Source organism: Hyaena hyaena, unplaced genomic scaffold (assembly GCF_003009895.1).
Source record: "Hyaena hyaena isolate Hyena2069 unplaced genomic scaffold, ASM300989v1 scaffold_373, whole genome shotgun sequence".
NCBI lineage: Eukaryota > Metazoa > Chordata > Mammalia > Carnivora > Hyaenidae > Hyaena > Hyaena hyaena.
This window is the reverse complement of record NW_024081005.1, coordinates 112,256-134,848: the sequence shown is the minus strand read 5'-3', so window position 1 is coordinate 134,848 and position 22,593 is coordinate 112,256. Positions and strand designations below refer to the sequence as shown.

General features: G+C 33.8%; 1 protein-coding gene across 1 annotated transcript in view; it reads right to left on the bottom strand.

The window, feature by feature from the left end:
- ARHGAP24 (Rho GTPase activating protein 24) overlaps positions 1 to 22,593 on the bottom strand; it is a 500,372-nt gene that overhangs the window by 428,632 nt on the left and 49,147 nt on the right. The gene's annotated exons all lie outside the window — the stretch shown is intronic.

Below are 22,593 nucleotides of genomic sequence, written 5' to 3'. Positions count from 1 at the left end.
GCTATATATAGGATCTAATAGGCAAAGATGATGTGCTCAAGCCATAAGCTTAACAAATATTTGAGCAGGTATTATTTTACTCTGGATTGTGAAGAATTCTTTCCTTTTTTCCCCCTCCCTGAACTACATTGCTTAATACTTACACCATAACCTCATGTAGACCATTACCTTTACTTATTAGCATTCCGAAAAAATGAAGCAACAAATAAAGAAATAACAGAACAAAAGGTAGACACTCAAATATTTATTATATCATAGCTTAACATTGTTATAAAAATGTATAACACAAAATTAACAGACCTTGAGGAAGCATACTAATAGTATTACTCCCCATAGAGCTCCTTTAGGATTTAGAGAATTTAAATATAAAATGAAAACATCACATAAAGTGTCACATAAAAATTCAAGTTTTAGCACAATACAATTAAATTACAGTCTTAGAATAAAAAGAAATCATGAAACAAATTTAAGGATTGTAGAAAATTCTGCTTCCCAACATGGTTATGAAATATAACATTCAAGTTAATCAAATATGTAGTCCAATCATGTATTTTTTTAAATGCTCTCTTGTATAACATGAATAGATGTCCAATTTTCAATGAACAAGGAAAAACAATCACACTTTATCATCGAAAATATTGTGAACACATTTCAGTCTTGCTTTGGGATACAGAAACCATTCTTATAATGCTTTAAGGTCATCTATCATGGATCATTAACAGAATGCTAAATAATTCAGATTCAATCATAATTTTCCCTTTCCTAGTTATCCCAACAGGTGATGGTATCATTCTTCCTGCTCCCCTACTAAAATATTATCTTTTTCCTGTCCTTTCCATTCCTCTGTCCTAACTGGTTTTCTTTAGCTCTCATCACCATCCCTTTGTCTCATATGTAGATGATGACCTGATTCTAAACTCCAATTTCATGCTTCTAAGGGCCCTTCTCTCAGTTCCACTGCCAAACTGATAATTCCAAACATGTATTTTATATGGCCCAGAACCTTTAAGAGCTGCCTATTGCATAGCACACCCTGTACATACTTAGCTCATTTTCAAGGTGTCGTAATCTAAGTCAGTTTACCTTCCCAATTTATTGTTCATTACTCCCACAACAAACGCCCTGTGAAACTGTCACAAAAACCTGTGTACTAAATTTAACCCAGACACACAGTGCTTATTCTTATCTCTTCCTTCTTGGAACTTACTACAACTAAAATCATCATCATTATCAATATCAACAGCAAACACATATATTGCTTACTGTGTACCAGGCAATGTCATAAATGCTTTATACATTTTAAATCACATAATCTTCACAATAACCTTGTGAAGTAGATGCTATTATTATCATCCTCATTTTACAGTTGGTCTGAAGCAGTCAAATAACTCATGCAAGGTCACACAACTAGTAAATAATAGAGCTAGAATTCAAACCATACAGTTTGGTTTTAGATTCTACACTCAACCCTTCTCTGTATGTCTTTCAGTTATCAATTAATTCAATGTACTTATTGTCAACAACATATTTATTGACAATATGAGATATTTCACATATATTACTTTTATCTCTTAATAAATTATAAAATTATACCAAGAGTTTATTTATTTTAGAGTCCCTTTAATATCAGATATACAGTTAGCCCAAAACAAATATTTCTAAGGGGGACCATTTTATTCAAAGAACAAATATGAAAGACAAAGATCCAATAGTTAGTCAAAATGTATAGAACTAAGCTTCCTCTCACCAACAGTCTGCTGAAGCAGGACTTGCCTGTGGAAAGCCACTAACATGGTGAAGACTGGGGTGTGGGCTGGACTATTTGAGGATTTCTACACAGGAGGGGCTATAAGACAGCTTTCCGCTTGGGGGAGAGATCATAGATTCAGAGCCTTTGAAGCTATTGTTGCCAAACAAGTACATTTACTTAGTTTGTAGTACAAACTTATTTAGTACACTTATTTAGACTGTAGTTTGTAAATTATAAAAATAGCAGCATTTCCTAAAGATGATCTTACTATCTACATAATAGTGCAAATACATAAATAACTCATATTAAATTACTATTCATTCATTAAGTATGGAAAAAGTTGGACAGCACCCCAATAACCCCTGAAAACATTATAGTGCCATTAGTGACTGATTATGCTGGTGACCTGAAGGAAGAGTTAAATAAAGTTCTGAGGATGCTTAAAAATAGGAGTCACCTCTCTCAATTTCAAATGGAGCATATAATTTTTTGGAAAAAAATTCTTATTCATGGAAGTACATATATAAAATGCCAAGACTAGAAATTTGAATAAAACTCTGGTTTCTTTGAAATAAGGCACAAAGCCAGGCCTTCTTTACTCTAGAGAAGAGACTCATTCTTCAAGGTCCACCTCAAACGTCAACTCATCTGTGAAATTTTCTTTTGCATAACTAATCATTCCTTCTTCTATACTATAATAGCATTTTATAAATATCTCTATTGGATTACATATTATAATAACTACTACTTAGAAAATGTGCTGATCTTGACTTCTAGTCTGTTGCCAACCCAAATGTACATCAACAAGGGAACATAAACCAATTTGATATAATCATGCAATTAGTACAACTTGGCAATAAAAGAAACTAATTATTAATTTGTGAAAAAACACGGATGGATTTTAAAAACCTTATGCTAAGCTAAAGAAAGCAGACTTAAAAGAATACATACTGTTGTCAAGAATTGTGAAAGATTTGAGATTTCATGCAGTGAATAAGCTTATAAGTTTCATGTCTGCTGGCATAAGAAATGAAATTGCTGGGTCAGAGACAAAGGACTTTATTACTCAAAGCAATCAGATTAGTCAGAGTATCACACTTCCACAGTGAGATGTGTTACAGAAGACAAATGTGGGAACTCTGGGAATCTGAATCTATTATAATGGGCAGTAAGCCTACCTGATCTTTGCCCCACATGGACACATTTTTAACACACTGCACAATAACAAACCTGCCGTTTTCTAAGGAGAAAGACATTACCTCTAGCTTCCAAGGTTACTCACTATACAAACATATGTGCAAAAATAGTCTTGGAACAAAAGCAGTCATTACCTCTTCTCACAGACATGCAGAACTGTGATATGGTTAGAGCATTGTCTCCTAATTACTATATGTTTTCATTCATAAAACCTTTCTGAAATAGTCAACATTAGTCTATGGTGGGAAAAAATCAGAACAATCATTGTTTGGAGCCAGAGTTGACTACATAAAATCACAAGGGAAATTTCTAGGGTAAAGAGAATATTATATATTTTATATGAGGTGACAGTTACTTGGAGATATTTTACATATATATAAATATATATGTGTATATATATACACACATGCATATATATGTCAAACTTATCAAATTGTACACATAAAAGTATATTAAACTATATGCAAATTATGTATGTATACATTGGGTATGTAAATTATACCCAAATAAAACTTATAAAAAGAAAAATATGCTTATCATAACTTCTAGATTGTTATCATCTACAAGGCAATACTGTGTTTTATTCTTCTATTTTGCTGATTACTCAGAAGAAATTAGCCAACTGAATATTCTTAGTAGGTGCTCATAAAGTTGGTTGCATTGAATTATTAATATTACTTAAAATGGACCTCTAAGTTATATATAAAACCTAACAGCAATCATATATCAAAAATCACTAATAAATATGCAAAGAATAAAGAGAAAGGAATTCAAATACATCTCTAAAGAAAATCAGCAAAATATGAAAAGGAAAAAGACAGCAAAGAATCAGAGAAAATCTTGAGTAACAACCACAAAAAAAGTAATAAAATGGCAATAAATAAATATCTATCAATAATTTCTTTGAATATAAATGGACTAAAGGATCCAATGAAAAGACAGAGGGTGACAGAATGGTTCAAAATCAAGACCCATTTATATGCTGTCAATTTTAGACCTAAAGACATCTTTAGAATTGAAAGTGATAATATGGAGAAATATTTATTATGCAAATGCATATCAAAAGAAAGCCAGAGTAGCAATACTTGGATCAGACAAAAAAGACTTTAAAACAAACTGCAACAAGAGACAAATAAGGACATTATATTATAATAAAGGGACAATCTAACAAGAAGATATCATTGTAAATATTTATGTACTCAATACAGGACACCCATATATATATAAAACAGTTAATAACAAACATAAAAGAACTAATCAATAATAATACAATAATGGTACAGGACTTTAACACCCCACCTACATCAACAGAGAGAACATCAACAAGGAAACAATGGCTTTGAATGACACACCATATGGATTTAACAAATACATTCAGAACATACCATCCTAAAAGAGCCCAATATACATTCTTTTCAAGTGAACATGGAATTCTCCAGAATAGATCACACAGTAGTCCACAAAACAAACCTTAACAAATTAAAGTAGACTGAAATCATACCATGCATATTTTTTGACCACAGTGCTATGAAACTAGAAGTCAACAAGAAAAAATCTGGAAAGACCACAAGTACATGGAGGTTAAATAACATGCTACTAACAATAAATGGATCAATCTGGAAATCAATAAAGAAATTTAAAAAGTACATGGAAACAAATGAAATGAAAACTCAACAGTCCAAAATCTCAAAGATGCAGCAAAAGTGGTTCTAATAGTATAAGCTTACATCAGGCCGACCTCAAGAAGCAAGAAAAAATATCAAATAAACAACCTAACCTTACACCTAAAGGAGCTAGGGAAAAAAATGACAATGAAACCTAAAACCAGAAAAAAGAAGGAAATAATAAATATTAGAGCAGAAATAAATGATACAGAAACTTAAAACACAATAGAGCAGATAAACAAAACCAGGGAAAAAATTAATAAAATTGATCAACCTCTATTCAGACTTATCAAGGAAAAAGAGAAAGGACTGAAATAAATAAAATCACAAATGAGAGGAGAGAAATAATGATAAACACCAGAAATACAAACAATCATAAGAATATTATGAAAAACTATATGCCAACAAACTGCACAACCTGGAAGAAATAAGAAAGTCTTAGAAACATAATCTCCCAAAATTGAAACAGGAGGAAATAGAAACTTGAATAGACCAATACCAGCAAATAAATTGAACCAGTAATCAAAAAACTCTGAACAAACAAAAGTACAGTTTCAGATGACTTCACAGATGAATTCTACCCAACTTTTTTTAAAGATTTTTATTTATTTATTTTGAGGAGGGACAGGACAAAGAGAGAGGGAGGAAAGAGAATCCGACAAAGGGCTCCATCCCATGAACCGTATGATCATGACCTGAACTGAAGCCAAAAGTCAGTTGCTTAATTGACTGAGCCATCATGCACCCTCGCCAAATATTTAAAGAAGAGTTAATATCTATACTTCTCAAACTATTCCCCAAAAAATAGAAAAAGAAGAAAAACTTGCAAATTCATTCCATGAGGCAAGCATTACCCTGATATCAAAATCAAATAAAGACTCCACTAAAAAAGAGAACTACAGGTCAATATCTCAGATGAACAGGGATGCAAAAATTTTCAATTAAGTACTAGCAAACTCAATCCAAAAACACATTAAAAAAATAATTCACCACGATCAAGTGGGATTTATTGCAAGGGTGGTTCAATATTTCCAAATCAATCAATACCACATTAATAAGGAAAAAGATAAGAACAATGTGATCTTTTCAATAGATGCAGAAAAAGCATCTGACAAAGTACAACATTCATTCATGACAAAAACCCTCAACAACGTAGGTTCAGAGGGAATATACCTCAACATAATAAGATCATCTATGACAAACCCACAGCGAATATCATCTTCAAGGAGGGAAAACAGAACTTTTCCTTTATCGTCAGGAACAAGACAGGAATATCCACTCTCATCACTGTTATTAACATAGTACTGGAAGTCCCAGCCCCAACAATCAGACAGCAAAAGGAAATAAAAGGCATCCAAAACAGCAAAGAAAAATTGAAACTTTCACTACTTGCAGGTGAGGTAATACTATATACAGAAAACCTGAAAGATTCCACCAAAAAACAGCTAGAACTGATACAATATTCACAGGGTACAAAAACAATGTACAGAAATCTGTTGCATTTCTATACACCAATAATTAAGCAGCAGAAAGAAAAATTAAAGAATCAATCCCATTTACAATTGCACCAAAAACAGTAAGATACCTAGAAATAAACTTAACCTGAGTTGAAAGATCTATATACTAAAAACAGTAAAACACTGATGAAAGAAATTGAAGATGAAACAAGGAAATGGAAAAACATTCCATACCCATAGATTGGAAGAACAAATACTGTTAAACTGTCTATACTATCCAAAGCAATCTACACATTTAATGTAATCGCTATCAAAATACTACCAGCATTTTTTACAGAGCTAGAACAAACAACACTAAAATTTGTATAAAATCACAAAAGTCCCTGAATAGACAAAACAATCTTGAAAAAGCAAAGCTGGAAGCATCACAAAAATTCTGGACTTCAAGTTGTACCACAAAGATATAGTGATCAAAACAGTATGGTACTTGGCACAAAAATAGAAGCATAGATCAATAGAACAGAATAGAAAATCCAGAAATAAACCCACAGCTACATGGTCAATTAATCCATGACAAAGTAGGAAAGAATGTCCAATGGGAAAAATCTCTTCAACCAATGGTGTTGAAGCAACATGCAAAGAATGATAAAAAACCACTTTCTTAAGCCATACACAAAAATAAATTCAAAATGGATAAAAGACTAAAATTGAAACAGGAGACCATAAAAATCTTAGAGGAGAACATAGGCAGTAACCTCTTCGACATCAGCCATAGCAACTTCTTTCTGGATATGTCTCTTGAGGCAAGGGAAACAAAAACAGAATTGAACTATTGGGACTACATCAAAATAAAAAGCTTCTGCACAGCGAAGGAAATAATCAACAAAACTAAATGGCAACCTACAGAATGGGAGAAGATATTTGTAAATGGCATAACTGATCAAGGGTTAGTATCCAAAATACATAAATTATCAAACTCAATACCCCAAAGCCAAATAATCCAATTAAAACATTGATAGAAGACATGGACACACAGAAGACATACAGATGCCCAACAGACACATGAAAATATGCTCATTATCACTTATCAACAGGGGAATGCAAATCAAAACTACAAGGAGGTATTTCTTCACACCTCTCAAAAGAGCTAAAATCAACAACAAAAGAAACAATAGGCGTGGATGTGGAAAAAACGCAACACTTCCACTGCTGGTGGAAATGCAAACTGATGCAGACACAATGGAAAATACTATGGAGGTTCATCAAAAAGTTAAAATAGAACTACCTTAGGATCCAGCAATCACAATGCTGATTTGCCCAAAGAATACCAAAACACTATTTCAAAGGGATGCATGCACTCCTATATTTACAGCAGCATTATTTACAATAGCCAAGATATGGAAACAGCCCAAGTGTGTATCAACTGATGAATGGATAAAGAGGTGGTTTCTTTATCTATTCATATCTATCTATATCTCCCTATATATAGAATATCTCTCTCTATATATATAGAATATATATATTCCATTCTTATATATAATGGAATACTATTCAGCCATAAAAAAAAAGAATGAAATCTTGCAGTTAGCAACAACATGATGGAGTTAGAGTGTTAGGCTAAGCAAAATAAATCAGTAAGAGAAAGACAAATACCATATAATTTCACTCATGTGTGGAATTTAAGAAACAAAAGAAACAAGCAAAGGGAAAATAATAAGAGAGAGAAGCAAACCAAAAAACAGACGCTTAATTATAGAGAACAATCAGATGATTACCGGAAGGGAGGTGGGAGAGGGAATGGATAAAATAGGTGATGGGGACTAAGGAGTGCACTTGTCATAAATGAGCAGAGGGTAAAGTATGGAACTGTTGAATTATTATAATTATACACTTGAAACTAATATAACACTGTATGTTAACTAACTGTAATTAAAATAAAAACTTTTAGGGGCACCTGGGTGTCTCAGTTGGTTAAATGTCCGACTTCAGCTCAGGTCATGATCTCATGGTTCGTGAGTTCGATCACCTCATTGGGCTCAATGCTGACAGCCAGCTCAGAGCCTGGAGCCTACTTCACATTCTGTGTCTCCCTCTTGCTCTGCCCCTCTCCTGCTCAAGCTCTGTCTCTCTTGGGAATAAATAAACCTTAAAAATAAATAAAATAAAAACATTTTAAAAATGGGGCTCTAACTGTTTCAGTCTGTGACTCCCTCTCTCTCTGACCCTCCCCTGCTCACGCTGTCTCTCTCTCCTAGAAATAAATAAAACATTTAAAAAAAAATGGGGCTCTAAGTATTTTTTCTTGTTGTAATTGATTTGAAATGCCATTACATTCACATTTTTAAATTTTCATTTGATTGTGTTTGTTTATAAATATTTATACATGTGAAGCTCAAGAAGCCATTACAAATTTGTATTTAAAATTAAATTTTCTAGGGGCGCCTGGGTGGCTTAGTCGGTTAAGCGTCCGACTTTCGCTTAGGTCATGATCTCACGGTTCGTGGGTTCGAGCCCCGCGTCGGGCTCTGTGCTGACTGCCAGCTCAGAGCCTGGAGCCTATTTCAGAGTCTGTGTCTCCCTCTCTCTCTGACCCTCCCCTGCTCATGCTGTCTCTCTCTCTCTCCTAGAAATAAATAAAAATATAAAAAAAAAATTTCTAAATACTGTATTATTTTGATGTAGATTTTTAAGTGATGCAGTGAGTTGTTTAAAACCAGGGAAGTTTGTGCTAATCTTAATAAGGTTATTTGAGAAAACATTATTTTCCATATCACAAACCTGGCTGAATAGCTCCTTTAGAAATACAATACTCCTCCAATAAACCTTCACAATGAATACAGTAGAGAACTACTTGAAATTTAAAATTGCAAAGACTTTTTCTTTCACCTAAACATTTAAATTTGGTTAAAATATCTGGTGTCAGGTGATAATTTAGGCTGGCAAAGCCTAAGGAGCAAAAGTTACAACTGTAGTTTCCATTTACAACAGAATTTTAAAACCCTATCTTCTTAATATATACTTTACTGTAGTTTTTCTAATTTATTTTATTAATTATAGCTATTTATTTTTTCAAAGAATATTTTAACATTGGTTAAGTAATTCCCTTAATCAACATTAAAATATTCTTTAAGAAAATAAGACATGATTTAAATAAAGCTACAAAATGGTTTGCCATCTTAATACATATTAAATTGTAAGTTAAAAAGTTTATCTTACTCTTACATTTTTATCATGTTATCCTTGATTTTTTTCTAGTAAAAATTTGGAAAGAAGGAAAGTAATTCCACATTTGCTAAGTGAAATATACAGGAAAACACTATGTTTTAATTTCTAACAAAAATACTGCATTATGCTTGTAGCTCTGATACACAAATAAACCAAATTTTTTGGGCCCAGGTCTTGGAAACTATGCCAACATATAATTCAGGGATAGATATTTTCTCATTTTATAGGTAAATTCTCATATTCCATGATATATTTACCATTTACACATCCCTCTAATTATCCACAAATTCAACAATTGTTTAGATTAAATATTCATTAACAGTAATATGGGGAAAGTGGAAGCAAAACTCTTTGCAAAGCCGTCAGGACCCAAAAATCATTAATAATGCAAATTAAACTGAAATGCCAATATTTATAATATTGATATTTCATCACTATATAATAAAGTTAACTTTCCATTATAAGCTCAGGAGCTATTTGATGACTGATATTAGACATTATTTGCTGAAAAAGCAGAATCAGATCTATAAATACAGAGAACAAACATGATTGACAGAGGAGAGAGGGTAGGAGATGGGTAAATGGCTGAAGGGGAGTGGAGATACATGCTTCCAGTTATGGAATGAATAATTGACCAGAATAAAGGAACAGCATAGGAAATATGGTCAGTGATATGGCAATAGCATTGTATGGTAATAAATGGTAGCTACATTTTTGAGCACAGCATAACATACAGAGAACTTGAATCACCATGTTGTATACCTGAAACTAATGTGGCATTATACATCAACTATACTGTAATTTTTTTAATTGGAATATTTCCAATAACTGATTTGGCCCATGCACTTCTGTACTTACGTCATACTCTCACAAGACTTTGTTAAGTCATGGTAGCTATGACTTCAAAAATCAAATCATAAAACTGCTATCACATACCATAAATATAATCACCAACCCCCCCAACCCCTTTATTAGGTTGATCCATACCACATTTCTGATAGTTGATAGGTTTCAACCTGCAAAAATGGTAATTTCATCTGATTGAACATAATATAAAGTCAAAATACAAAAATGGAAGTAATCAACATTGAACAATGCACTCAAAACGCATTGTTCCTACAATATATGTACACATGAGATTGAAGTTTTCTATTTTCTCTCTTGATCCCTAATAATGAAACTACTAATTAAATATTCTAAATCTGAGTGTCTATATTGCCCACTATTTCTTAACCCACTTTATACCTCAAAGTCCAAGAAAGGAGAAATCAATGAGAGCAGTACTTATTTTTTTTTTTTTTTACCCTCTCCCTCAATTCTTAATGGTTACCAGGGTAAAACATAATTTGCTTTTTCCCAAGACAGTACAAATGATTTTTTTTGTTCAGATTGCTAAATTTATTTCCCCAGTGTACATCTTCCCTAAATTATCAAGTCACATTTCAGACATGGTATACATATCTTTACCTTGAAAGAAGAAGTCAGTGGTAGAAAATTCTGACACCAAAATACAAGTGAAATGTTATTCAGTGACTTGTATACACCACAACCTATGCTTTCCTTGAGTACTTTTGAATGACTATTTTCAAGCTTCTCAATTCCCCAAAGGTAAATAAATCTCTATGGGTACAAGTTCAACAATTAAAATATTTTCCCTCAGAGATATGCTGACTACCAATGTCCAGAGAGTTTCACAAGTTGTGATAGCATGCTTAGTAACACCAAGAGTTAATTACAATCCTGAAGAAAGTTTTCTGTGATTGCAAATGCCAAAGGTAAATATGGGAAAAAGTGTTTAAAAACTCAAATGATCAATACGTTTTCTAGATATTAAAACCCACCTTACCCAAGGAATACTTTCAGAATTTACCAAGAAGAACATTATTTTTCCCTACAGGAATCTCTGAGCTCTATATGGATTTTTACAGTTGAATTGTTTTTTGCTCACATTCTTTCACACTAAAGTCCTATATTTCCATTGCCCAAAATAGACACCTTCTGCCGTGGAATAGAGTCAATAATCAAAAGAGGAAAAGAAAGAATGTTGGAATATGAATGGCACAATGAGGGCGCAAGAGGGGAGAACTTGCATCAGTAGTCGATGTGTTTTTCTCTCATTGTGTTTTAGGTCTGATCCTTATCGTACCAACCAGACGGAAAACTTCTCAAGGTCAAGGATTGTATCTGTAATCCCCTCTTGTATAGACCAGAATTGAACCTGAAGCAGGTATTCAATACATGCTTGTCCAATGACTGAAAACATATATGATAAAGAGACTATAAAGATAATAGCAATAACATATAGTGTATTTAGTAAATAATATTACTCAGTAAAAATTATTTTCCTTCTCTGGATTAATTTTTTCTTAAGTAAATTAGAAAAAAATTAGGTTCGTCCTCAAAAAATGTTCTTGGAATACCATGGCCTCCTATATTGCCCATAGTAAGGATATAGTGATTTCTTATGGCTGGGATATTCATTTTTGATAATTCACTGAAAAAAATTAATTTGGACCTGAAATGTTTATAAGATAATATTTATTGCTATATTATAAATATTTGCATACACACATCATTGTATGTCTGTAAGTATTTTAAATTACAAAAAGGTACTATCCTTCAAATCACATTCAAGTTAATACATTAATGGTAATTTATCATTGACAGTTTTATCAAAAGGCAACTCTTCTTCAATATTCCTCATATTTCTTCAAAATCTATAGTTAACTTATGCTCACAAAATTTATCTAAAGTTTTCCATTATAAAGAAAAATTGTCATAGTTGTCATAGATACTATTACTTATTTAGCAAAAGAGCTAAATTTTTATATCTGAACACTAAATGTCCTTCTGATCAAAAGGCCCCACACCTTTTGTTTACCAGTCGAATCACTGAAAGAGCAATCTATTATAATTAGGTATATGTGCTGATCAGAGTTTGAGTGAGTAATAAAAAGTATTTGGAACAGACTTGAAAACAAAATATGAGGGACCATTTAAGATGGTTGCTATACCAGTATTTTTTCAGTGATCTGTAATTATATCTAGTCTAGAGAAAAAAATGTCTATCAATAACATATATGCCATCTATACATGCTATATGTTATGTGTATGCCCTGTAAGGTATTCCTGTTGAGGGTGCTAAATAATTATGAAATGTAGCTTATTATTTGATGTATCCCTATGTCCTGCACTAGGGAAATAGTATAAGGATCCTATATTAGGAATTGAAATATTGAAATTCCACCCATCTGGCAATAAGACTCCTAGGCACCTCAGTCATCAGGACATGGCAACCGCACCCCCAAACAAGACACAGGTCATCTGGAGATTAAATCACTTACAGGTGATGCAAGGAACCTCAAGTATTTGTCCAATGAACTGAAGGTTGAAACATTAACTTCCTCAGGGAAGTATTTGCTGATCTCCTTCACAAGAAAGTTTAAAGTGTTTATAGCAAGCACCATATACCTCTCCTCTGTGGCATTTTCTTCAAATATAACTTTAGATTTATTTGTGTGACTCTTGTTAATGTCTAGTCACTCATGTAGACCTTAAGCTCTCTGAGACCAACTAACATGTCCTTTTTTTGTATGGGTTTAAGGGTCATGACTGTATCACTTTAATGGAAACAGTGCTTGGCACATAAGAGACAGCCAATAAATATTGATGTTAAATTTGTTGAACGAATGGAACATAAGTAAACACTGAACACTAGAAATGTAAACTAAATCATGGCATACATGTACAGTTAACATCATGAGACACAAGTGATCACCAACTGGGAAAACTGATAATGGAACGCTTCGTGTTTTCAATATTCAAGAGGTAAACAGTTGGTGGAAGGCATTGAAAAGACAGCTGAGGGACTGGGAGAACAGTCAGCACTTAGGACAGGGGTATGAAGGAAGTCTAAGAGGAAAAAAATACATAAGAATGAAAGATGTACAGGGACAAATACCGAGGCTAAGTAGGTGGGAAACTGGAGTGGGGTCACCGAGTTTGGAGATTGGAGATAAGTAGATAGTTTAAGCAGAAAGACTTTGAACGTGATAGAAACAGAATTGAAAGGGAAATGAGAAAAATGAGGACAGTGAGAATGGACTATCATCTTTGATCTTCCTTAAAAATCAGTAGCAAAGAAAATGGAGAAATAAAGCCATGACTTAGAGATATAGAACTTTTAAACTGCCTAAAGGACTAGGAGACATAGTCATGGACACACATAGATAATACACGCACGCATACACACACCATACCGTGTCATTGAAGCTTTGTGTAAAGTCTGTCTTGGTATCTTTTTTTTTTCTTTAAACCTCCTAATCTAATATTTTTTTTTGTTTTCTCTTCCAGCCCTTATTCATTTACCTATTTTATAGAGTTCTATCATAATGTTCTATAGTTTACATTTTTACTTCTTTATGTAATGTTTTTCCATATCTTTTAAACTGTATCTGCTTATCCTTTAAACTGTAATTTTAAATATCAAATTAATGCATCACAAATTGCTTCCCCAATCTCCCGTTAGGCTGTTTCTAATTTTTCATTATTAATAATGAAGTTATAAAAACTTTGTACAAAAAGCTTGTTCTTTTGAATTCTTTCTTTTTTTTAGAGCTTACTTTCTATAATTTATTTATTTTTTATAATTTACATCCAAATTAGCACATGGTGCAACAGTGATTTCAGGAGTAGATTCCTTAAGCCCCTTACCCATTTAGCAACCCCCCACACAACCCCTCCAACAATCCTCTGTTTGTTCTCTCTATATGAGTCTCTTATGTTTTGTCCCCTCCTTGTTTTTTATATTATTTTTGCTTCCCTTCTCTTATGTTCATCTGTTTTGTATCTTAAAGTCCTCACATGAGTGAAGTCATATATTTATCTCTCTCTGACTAATCTTGCTTAGCATACCCTCTAGTTCCATCCATGTAGTTGCAAATGGCAAGATTTCATTCTTTTTCATTGCCGAGTAATACGCATTGTATATATACACCACATCTTTATCTATTCATCCATAGATGGACATTGGGCTCTTTCTATACATTGCTTATTGTTGATAGTGCTACTATAAACATTGGGGTGCACATACCCCTTTGAAACAGCATACCTGTATCCCTTGAATAAATATCTAGCCCATCCCTCCTTCTGAGTTCTTATGGGTTTCTTTCCTTTAATCATCACTAAGATTGTCAGATTAGGTAATCATGGAACAAATTTCTGTCTCTAAATCTCTTCTGAGCCTTTCCTAACTTTCCTTTAATTTGTGTGCTACTAATAACATAGTAATTGCCAACTTCCACATTCTTAAGCATCTACCATCTATCTGATATGCCCATTTCAATTAACGGTGTTACATGTATTGAATTGAATGTATGCTTTTCATTCATAATAGAATATTTTGTGTCTGATTTGCAATAGTGAGGAATAATTTTGGATAAAATATTTTTTTTATTTTGGCCTTGTTTATACCTCTCTTTAACAAAAAAGTTATAATTTACCATCTATTAAAAGCTATAATGAAATAAATGCAACAATACAAATAATATATCTTTGTTCCCCTAAATATTAGGTGGAAAATCAATTGGTATCTACATTTGAGGCATTTTATGATTATATTTTTCAACTGAGCTCCAGGAAATAACACATTTCAAGTCTGAGTTGAACTCTGTATGTTCCACACTCTTTAATTTTTTGTCTTTGGAGACATTCAGATCCACATAATTAAATCCAAGGATTTAGGGAGGTTATTGTCTTTGACTTGTAAATATGGCCAACAGAAGCCCAGCAGATCTTAGCTAGGTGTATTTGGGAGATGGGAGAATAATCATGGTCCCCTTATTCAGTCACTTTGATCTGCTGCCCTGAGGCCATCACTAGTGATTTTGATTAAGTCAGAAAAGTAGGAAAGTAAAAAAATAGGATCCCACCGATGTTACATATGCCTGAAATTCACAACTGGAGGCTTCTTACAATTAGCCTTATGTATCACTAAGCATCAGGATAAAATAAGGAGTAGTCACTGCATTCTATTTCACTAAGCTTATCCTGGGTTCTAACACTTCTCACTAATTCTCTCTTACCACCCTTCTTTTAACCCTGACATATTTCCATCCCTTAATCTTCTCTAACTGCCTGCTCTCCCAAACAAAAGGCCAATACCTTTAAATGGGCAAATCTGTCACCACATGGGCTCCTTTCGTTATTCCCAACTGCATTCCTTCTGCTAGAGGAAGGAGCAAGAGGGCAGACCTTAGTGGTCCCCAGAGGGACCTGGGTGAGAATCCCAGCCCACTCACTTCCTAGCTCTGCAAATTTAAAGAAGTTACTTATAATAGGCTATTATTAATGAATTAAGGATTAAGCTATTAATTATTCATAACTTAAGAAGTTATTTTTAAAACCAAACTTGCTGTGTTGTGTGATTTACATGAAACAGTGTGTACCAAAAGTTAAATGAATAGAGGTCACTAAATAATCCTATTTTTCTTCTTTTCCCTGGTCTTTTGAAAGTTACCCCAAATTATTTAACTGTCCTTACTGGTAATGATTTCCGTTTCTATATCTAATTATGTGTGTGTGTGTGTGTGTGTGTGTGTGTGTGTGTGTGTGTAAGTCAGGACCTTGTGTGTATATGTGTGTGCATATACATATATATATGTATATCATGATGGTTTGACTTACAATTTTTTGGCTTTACAGTAGTGCAAAAGCAATACTTTTTCAGTAGAAACTGTACTTTGAATTTTAAGCCTTCCCTGGGCTAGCAATAGGCAGTACAATACTCTCTTGTAATACCGAGCAGCGGCAGTAAGTTTCAGCTCCTAGTCAGTCACTGATCATGAGAATAAACAACCACTACACTTACAACAACTCTGTACCCATACAACCATTCTATCTTTCACTTTCTGTATAGAATTCAACAAATTATATGAGCTATTTAACACTTTATTATAAAATAGACTTTGTGTTAGATGATTTTGCCCAACTGTAGCCTAATCTAAGTGTTCTCAAGACATTTAAAATAGGCTAGGATAAGCTATGATGTTCAATAAGTTAGGCATACTACATGCATTTTTCTACTTACGGTTTTCCGTTTTCAACTTATGGTGTGTGTGTGTGTGTGTGTGTGTGTGTGTGTGTGTGTGTGTGTGTCTCCTCTGCTATAACCTCCATTGCAGTGTTGGTTGGTTCACACACTTCCCTAGACTAATTTCATCTGCATCATATCATTCCATTCCCTCATTCCTTGGTCTAGGACTTGCAGATTTCTCAGACATTCCATAATGACTGAGTTCTCATGAGCTCTCATGTATATTGTCAGCCAAACTCAGTGCTATATTGGAAAAATGTCTAATTAAGTTATAATGTCCCAAACATCCTCTGTCTTCTTAGAAGAAAATAATTTAACATTTAAAATATAAAGTTCTAAAAACTATTAATACAATGCAACTTGACTGACAGAATAATATAAATTTAAGGCCAAACATAAAAATAATTATAAAGAAAATGTAGGAAAAACATAAAATGCATTTCACCAAACCTTGCTTAGGAGACTAGGGATTTCTTTATGGAAAAAGTTAAAAAAAAAAAAAACAAAGGCAATAACAATGAAAAGATAGATTAAAAAAGGAATAAAAAACTTCCTTCAAAAACAACCCACAAAATGAATAAGTAACCAACGGAACTATATGTCATAGTTGCAAATGACATATCAGATAAAGGGTTGATATCCAGAATCTATAAGGAACTCACCAAACTCCACAACCAAAACACTAATAATCCAGTGAAGAAATGCGCAGAAGATATGAACAGACACTTCTCCAAAGAGGACATCCAGATGGCCAACAGACACATGAAACTATGCTCAGCATCCCTCCTCATCAGGGAAATACAAATCAAAACAACACTGAGATACCACCTCACGCCAGTCAGAGTGGCTAAAATGAGCAAATCAGAGAACTCTAGATGCTGGCGAGGATGTGGAGAAACGGGCACCCTCCTACACTGTTGGTGGGAATGTAAACTGGTACAGCCCCTCTGGAAAACAGCGTGGAGGTTCCTCAAAAAGTTAACAATAGAATTCCCCTATGACCCAGCGATAGCACTGCTAGGAATTTACCCAAGGGATACAGAAATGCTGAGGCATAGGAGCACATGTACCCCAATGTTCATAGCATCACTCTCAACAATAGCCAAAACATGGAAAGAGCCTAAGTGTCCATCAACGGACGAATGGATCAAGAAGATGTGGTTTATCTATACCATGGAATACTACATGGCAATGAGAAACAGTGAAATCTGGCCATGTGTAGCAACGTGGATGGACCTTGAGGGTGTTATGCTGAGCGAAATAAGTCAGGCAGAGAAGGACAAATATCATATGTTTGCACGTATAGGAGGATTAGGAAGAACTTGACGGAGGAACAAGGGGGAGAAGAAGGGGGGAAATGGTGGGGGAAAGGGAGAGAAGCAAACCATGAGAGACTCTTGAATGCTGACAAAAACTGAGAACTGATGGATGTAGGGAGGAGGGGGGATGGGCACGGAGGAGGGCACTTGTGGGGATGAGCACTGGGTGTTATGTGGAAACTAATTTGACAATAAACTATTTGTAAAAAAAAAAAAAACTTCCTTCAAGATGGTGTCCCAAATTTTATATTAATTATTTTTTTGATTTATAGGAAATATTTCAATTGACAATTAATACCATAAGCCTCCACACAAGCATAACTAGTAGCTACTTCTCTTTCTAAATTCTCCACTAAACACCCTCATTGTATATTTTATCTTACACTGTCTCCTAGAACGTTTTATTTAGGCTTTTGTAACATGTCATATGTGGAAAGCAAAACACACAGCCATGTCCTTGAAGGTGACTTTGTTCCAGTTATTACCCTATGGTTTTAGCAGAGAAGTTTTCTCTCTCAAGTCAATGCCTTTCGTTGACAGAATTGGCTTTTGCCTATGGAGAGCTGCCACCTATCCGTGACCAGAACGAACTCGAGAACTCAGAAGCTTTCCATCGCTGACAGAAATCAGAGAAGAATATAAAAATAGCATTACTATACACTTAGGATTTGTTGAGGGTTCCTAGAAGTGACAGGATTAGAATGGTCACGGCGCTTTGTTTTCATGCAACAAGATCATGAAATGGCAGAGCCTCATGTAAAATAATAAGCCCCTAGGAATAACTATTGTTACATGCTAACTGACGTTCACATGTTTATGCTGTGATCATGGCATTTGTATTTTCTTCTTTCAAAATTATAGAACATTATATTTGGCATTAAATATTATACAGTCTTAAATGGAGAGGCTAAATTCTGTAGGGTCAAACTACACATAAAGAATGATGTTTTGGGGTGCCTGGCTGGCTCAGGCAGTTAAGCGTCCTACTTCAGCTTAGATCATGATCCCCTGATCTGTGAATTGGAGTCCCGTGTCTGGCTCTGTGTTGACCACTCAGAGCCTGGAGCCTCCTTCGAATTCTATGTCTCATTCTTTCCCTGCCCCTCCCCCACTTCTGCTCTGCCTCTGTCTCTCAAAAATAAATAAATGTAAAAAATTTTTTAAAAAAGAATGATGTTCTCATAATACCAAATTTATTCTCCAATACTATCTGAGGAAAGTTATATAGACATACATGATTATAGTTACAGATAGAAATAATGCTCAAAAATTAATAATACAATCTTCACGATAAGTATTTGTTTTGATTACTATTAATTTTGATTAATAGTAATTTTGTGTATAACTATCCACAGCCCTCACCCTAATAAGGTCATTCCCTGTTTTTCTCTGTTCTGATAAGGAATTCATCCTTAAGGTCTCTTCATTTTGGCCATTTAGGGTGAATTTTATTTTCCCAAAAGAACCCCAAGTGAAACCCTATCATTTATAAACAGACAAAATAGGAACCAATGAAATGTCCTACTACATACTTTTACATTTTTAGACCACAATTCATTTCACATTATGACTATACAACTCATTCCTGCAAACAGGAATCATCCATTATCACTTCATGGCTGAATATACGTTACTCCATTATCACTTCATGGCTGAATAAATGCTACTATAACTTAAACATTTGTGCTCTGCAATTTCACTATATGTACAGCATATCCTAATGAGCCCCACAAGACTTAGGACTCTACAGTTTATAAGTGCTAATTACAAAAAGAACTAAGGGAATAAGTCACTGACACAGCACACTGAGGAAAGGGGATAAAATTTGAAACAAGAACCCTAGAGACAGAGTCCCAGGAATGGTACTTATAGCTTGTATAAGGGATCACACACAAATCAGTTTACTTACCTTTTGTTTCTTCATGTGTTCAATTGAGTAAATAAACCCTGATTTTTATAGGATTGTTGTGAGGACATAAACGGGCCTTGAATATTATTAGTATTTTATGAAAAAGCAAAGTAATGTGCTCAGCATAGTTATATTTAAAACAAAGGTGGTATAAATACCTATTATTAACATAAACAAGTTATAAGGCCAGCAATAAAATACTAGGTATTGAGATGCTTCTGTTTTCATACAATGATCAGCTTAAAATCAAAATGGTTTAGAGAAGCTGCAAATCTGTTATTCCTGGAAAGTCACTTGTGAGAAGGGAAGTAGTCCTCATCCATCCAACACATTCACCCATGTCAGTCAGAATCCTGTGCCTACAGAACTCATGTTCTATACCATTCATTTATTCATTCACTAAGCAAATATCCAATGAGAGCCTTTTATGCTCCAGACACTCTTCTAAGTTTTGGGGCCAGAGTAGTGAACAACATATACCATCAACATATCTTGGCATTGACAATGCTATCTCTCAGAATTTGCTGTGCATTTTTGTTGAAATATTCCTCTCTTGTTCCTATATTTTTTAACTTGTATGTCAGGCCAGCTGCTGGGTCCCACTGATATGTTTAATATTTATACTATAAACAAGAACAGACAGAATTTTACACAGAAAGTGAAACCAACCATCTGGCCATGTAATTATGGAATACTACCAAACTACATTAAAGCTATTCTTAAAACCCCATATCATTTTGACTATGGAATAAAATCCCTGAGCATTGTACAAATGAAAAACCTAAAACCTAACAGTCCTTTACTCCTTAATTATTTCTTTGGACAAAAATTGCTAAGCTGTCCAAGTCTTTAGAATGAGTTTCCTAGGGATCCTTGAATAATTAAATACATAAAATAATACCATTCGTGAAGAGAATCTTGATTTACTGAATGATTTCTGACTCTGTTTTTATACTAGGGAATGTTAAAGAGTGTTTATGAATGAATGTCTATTTGGGTACTGAGATGTTACACATGGATCAATTAGTAAAGCTGGTATTAAATATATCAGTATCCTATTTTCCCAGTAAAGTACTATTGGGGTGCCTATTGGAAAATCACAATCTAGAAATGCATTCTAAATGCCTTTTGTACTACAAAATGAGAGTATAAAAAGGTACAGTAGAGAGAGCTGGTATGTTCCTAGAGACTTCCAAAGTGATAGCCGGCTGGACTAGTGAAAGGGGTAAAGAAGATATTCTCACGAAAGTTAAATATCACAGTGAAACAGTCCAGACCAAATATCCACATGGGAGAAGTTCTGATAATACGGTGGTACTACACTGTGAAGATGAATGGTTTATCATGATTCCTTTGGAAAATAAAGTACACGTTTGTTAAAACTTCACGGGCTTCGTATCTAATGCTCTTCTACTATTTTTAGACCCACTAGAGCCCTACATTTTTGATAAGAATAAAAAGTGGCTTGGAAATGTTCACTTGTTAACTAGGCTTGGAGGAGTACATGGCACTCTTTTTGTTTTTAATTAAGAAGCAGATTCCTTTTAAAAATAATTGAAAAAGGTAACTCACCATACTTTCACATTTTTACCATAGATAAGCATGAGGTCCATTTTTTCATACATTCATACATTCAACAAATATTAATTGAATACCACTCTAGTCCTTGAGAATATAATAGGAATAAACTTACATTAACCAACTCTCAAAATAAAATTAAATGGAAAGAGATTTAAAAAATAAGAAATATGAACAAAAACTATAATGATATATCATCTCACACCTGTCAGAATGGCTAAAATTAGCAACAGAGGAAACAACAGGTGTTGATGAGGATGCAGAGAAAGGGGAACCTTCTTACACTGTTTATGGGAATGCCAACTCATAAAGCCACTCTGGAAAAGAGTGGGAAGGTTCCAACAATTTAAACATAAAAGTACTCTATGACCCAGCAATTGCACTACAAGATATTTACACAGCGCATACAAAAATACTGATTCTAAGGGACACGTACACACTGATGTTTATAGTCACATTATTAGAAATAGCCAAATTATGGAATTATAGAAAGAGGCAAATGTCCATTGACTGACTTATTAATGGATAAAGAATTTATATATATATATATATCACGATATATACATACATATACACACATATATACAGTGGAATATTACTCAACCATAAAAAAGAATGATATCTCAGTATTTGCAATGACACAGATTGAACTAGAGTGTATTATGCTAAGAACAATAAGTCAGTCAAAGACAAAAAGCATATGATTTCACTCATATGTGAAATTTAGGAAACAAAACAGATTAACATATGGGAAGGGTTGGAAAAAGAGAGAGGCAAACCATAAAAGAGACTCTCAACTATATAGAACAAACTGAGGTTTTCTGGAGGGGAGGTGGGTGTGGTGTGGGCTAAATAGGTGATGGGCATTAAGGAGGTACACATGTAATGGACACTGGGTGTTAAATGTAAGTGATGAATCACTAAAGTCTATCCTGAAACTAATACTACACTATATGTTAACTAACTGGAATTTAAATAAAAGTTTGAAACAAAATAAACAAATAACACAACATTCATAAGGCTGAATAAAGAAATGAAAGAATTATCTTCATGGTCAACCAGATGGTACACCAGGTTTTGCTTGGCAGAAACTTTTGAAATGCAATATCTAAAATATTGATAAGCCAGTAAAATAATTTGGAAAAAAATGCTTTTAGCATACTATCTCAAAGAAATATATTTGTTTCCTGAAAAAGGTTAGTAAAAAACTGAAATTATTCAGATGATCCCTGAGCAAAATGATTTGGAAGAATGACTCAGGAAAATTACAACTTTTTAGTATCTATTAGTCGGCATTTAGAACAGCTGTTCTCAGTTAGGGATGGTCTGTTTCCTGCTCCATAGGAGACGTTTGACAATATCAAGAGATATTTTTGATTGGCAAAACTGGGGAAAGGGGTT